The sequence below is a fragment of the Cyprinodon variegatus genome, unplaced genomic scaffold (genome assembly GCF_000732505.1).
Source record: "Cyprinodon variegatus isolate N-32 unplaced genomic scaffold, C_variegatus-1.0 Scaffold780, whole genome shotgun sequence".
In the NCBI taxonomy this organism is placed as follows: domain Eukaryota; kingdom Metazoa; phylum Chordata; class Actinopteri; order Cyprinodontiformes; family Cyprinodontidae; genus Cyprinodon; species Cyprinodon variegatus.
Window position 1 is genome coordinate 141,484 of NW_015151233.1, and position 3,388 is coordinate 144,871.

Consider the following 3,388-nt stretch of genomic DNA (forward strand, 5'->3'; position numbering starts at 1 on the left):
AAAATTCCAGTTTGCGAGCGCAAATTACTGCACGCAAAATTGGATCTTGATAAATCCGACCCAATGTTTTATGTGATCTTAAAAATGCAGAAATTAATGTAAAGTGAGTAAAAAAGAAATTTCTTACATAGCAACTTTCTCTTCCTTAAAATGAAAAAATACAGATCATAAAAGAGAAAAATATGAAAATATTAATATCAAACACCAGTGCTGTCTTAATACTGACAAATTTAAGTATCTTAGAAAGAGGCATCATATTTCATGACATCCAAGATGATCTTCCTTTTGAAATATTTCACCATTTTCCTAATTGAAATTTACCTTATTAAACTAGAATTATTATTTGTTTTTGGTGATTTTAAATAATATAAGGAGAAAGAAAAATCTGAATTCTGAGATGTGACAATTTTTACAGATTTATGAAATTTACTTGAGAGAGATGTCAGTTTAGTCAGAAAAAGCGTTATTCATCCCCAGCTAGGCAATAAAAATGTTAACTCTTGAGTTTTAGTGGTTAATCTAATGTTTGTGTATAAGGACAACAAATTGCTACATAACATGATGTCATTGAAGCAGTGACTTGTGTAGGGGGCAGGAAACTGCCTCTGTAGATGAGCATGTAAGATGACTAAGGCGTCTGATGCATCCTTTTTCTGAATAACATTACATTAGTCTTAGTTTTATTAGTTTTTTTTATTAATGCTCGTCATCGTCTCCCACTTGACACGGTACCAGGTCATGAGGGCAGCAGTCTATCTAGAGACTCCCAGACTTCCCTCTCCGCAGATACCTCCTACAGCTCTGCTGGGGGAAGCCCAAAGCGAAGAAGATCGGGATCATAGGCGGAGGCCTCCTGGCCCAATCCGCGGGTGCTAAAGCTGGATATTTTGGCAACATTAGTAGCTAAAAACGTGAAACCAACACACACACACACACATATATATATATATATATATATATATATATATATATATATATATATATATATATCAGATGTGTTTGTTTTATGTCAGACATATGTTGTGTCAAAGGGTTTTGTATTAAACATTTCAAGATAGTTCGTATTAAGCCAAAACATTGATGGTTATTTGCAACAGGGGTAAAAATGTGCAAACGGCTGAACACACAGCATATGGCAAACCCCAATGCAAACAAATGGTACCAACTTCAAGACATGCAAACACAAAATGTCAAATTCAACAGAAAAACGTTTTAAAATGAAAAGCTGCAATCACAGATAATGGAGGGAAGCAAAAGAAACTAGAAAAGCACCCAGAGAGCAAAGCCCTCCGCCAAGGAGCATATTTTGCCCCAAATTGTGAATTACACCTATAGCTAAAACTCGAAAACATCGGATCATTACCACTTCATTCCAACAATTAATTTACCAATGGAAATTAATTGTGCCTCGACATGAAGCACACCTTTGTTAAGTTCATAGATTTCAATTGATTCTGCTAACAAACCATGTGTTTATGTCTTCAGTAAAAAACCTCTGGACTGCTCAGGCTTTCAATACTCACTGCTGCCACCCTTTTGTTTAGGTGGGAACTACTTGTTCTTGTACTTGTACTTGTTGTTAAAGAAATTCCTGTTCCAATTTTATTAAAATCTGAATTTGTGTGACAAACACAGACTCTGCTAAAAACATACAGTAACCTCCATGGTGGAAGTAATAATGAATACACCACTGCAAAAGTTTGTTAAGTGAGCAAATAAAATTGTTGTATGTACATATAAACATACATTTACACATTCAGGTGTGCCTGCACACATCTTCATACAATTACTACCTATAGCTGACACAGCCATAGTCATTGTACAAATATGTATACAACCATGTACATTAAACATGTGGTAGGTATTAAAAGAACTGTTTGGAAGAGAAGGGAGGATTGCTTAAGAGACTGAAATTTCACTCAAAGAGAGAATTATCTCAGTTTTTGTTTTTATAAAACTTTATTTGATGTAGTGGGTTTAGGAAAAATAAAGCTAAAGCAGACAAGCCTTTTTACAAGTTAAATAAAAAGAATATAGAAGTTATAGCAGAAATTGTTTATAATTATTATTTCTTGTACTGTTAAGTTAACAAAAGGGCAGAACTCTAGTACTACGTTGTCCAAAATAGCAAGACAAGAAAATGGTTTAAAAAAAATAAATAAATAATTAATCCAGCATACATTTATTCATTAAGGTAGTCTTAGATAGAAACTGATTATTTAAAAGTCACAAGCAATTTTTAAATATATTTTTCTGATATAAAAGAAATCCTACAGAGATCCAGACATGCACTTACAATAGACATTTTAGGCAGGAATAGATCAATACATACAAGTATTAATTGTCAAATCAAATAAATCAAAAATCAACATCAAGCTAGGGTTTTCTGAACAATAAATGCAATTTAATACATGTTTAATAATAGATTGAGCCATTCAGGAATAAAAATAAAAGCGTTTCCAAACCACTATCCAACAACTTGTTTAGCCAAGCTGCTCACTTATCAGCAAATAATCAAATAACTTTATTGTAAATACAGCCTTTATTTATTGTAATCAAAGTACTATGTGTAAGGAGGAAGAAAGGGAATGATATCTTTGAAGAAGAAAGAGCTTTGGTTTGACAGCTTAATATTCTGGGAACGGGGCATACAGACTGTGTGGCAAGCACTTCAAAATGATCATCATGCTGAAAATTGGCTGTGGCTACCAGCAGCACTCTGACTGGAGGAGAACTTATGCAAACAAGCACAAGCCATATTGAGCCTGATGGTATGAACATTCCCTCTTCTTTCTTTCCGCACTTTTATGGGAATTTTCATAAAATCTCAGATCATCTAAGTTGAGGTCCTTGGAAAATTTGAATTAGATTGTAAGAAAATCATGTGTGTATAATACAGTAAAATAAGTACTAACACTTCTGTTATGAACCAACACAAAGAGCATGCTGTGTAAATGCCAGTCTTTGCCACAATCAGATGAAAGAGCAGGTTCACAGCAACATTCTCAGGCACAAATGACATTTAGTCTACTGTACCTCAGCACAATCAAATGCTTTTTTATGACAGCAGAAAATATATATTTTATGTCTTTGGAGAATGGTTTAAAAAATAAAAAAGATGCACAGAAACTCATATTCAAAACCTCAATAAGGCTGAAATGCTTTAAAGCTGCAGTCTGTAACATTGAGAAGAGAGCAGACTTCCGACTGAAAATTTGAAGAAAAACAGGTTTCACGTCACTCCCCCACCCTCTCTGCTTCACTCATGCCCCACCTCCAAGCCCCATCCCTCTCACAGCATCTGCGTGGCTACCAAGTGTCCAAGCAGCGTATGCGGCATGGAGTGTGAACCGGTAAGAGCGATAACACTCACCTCCAAGCAGCTAGA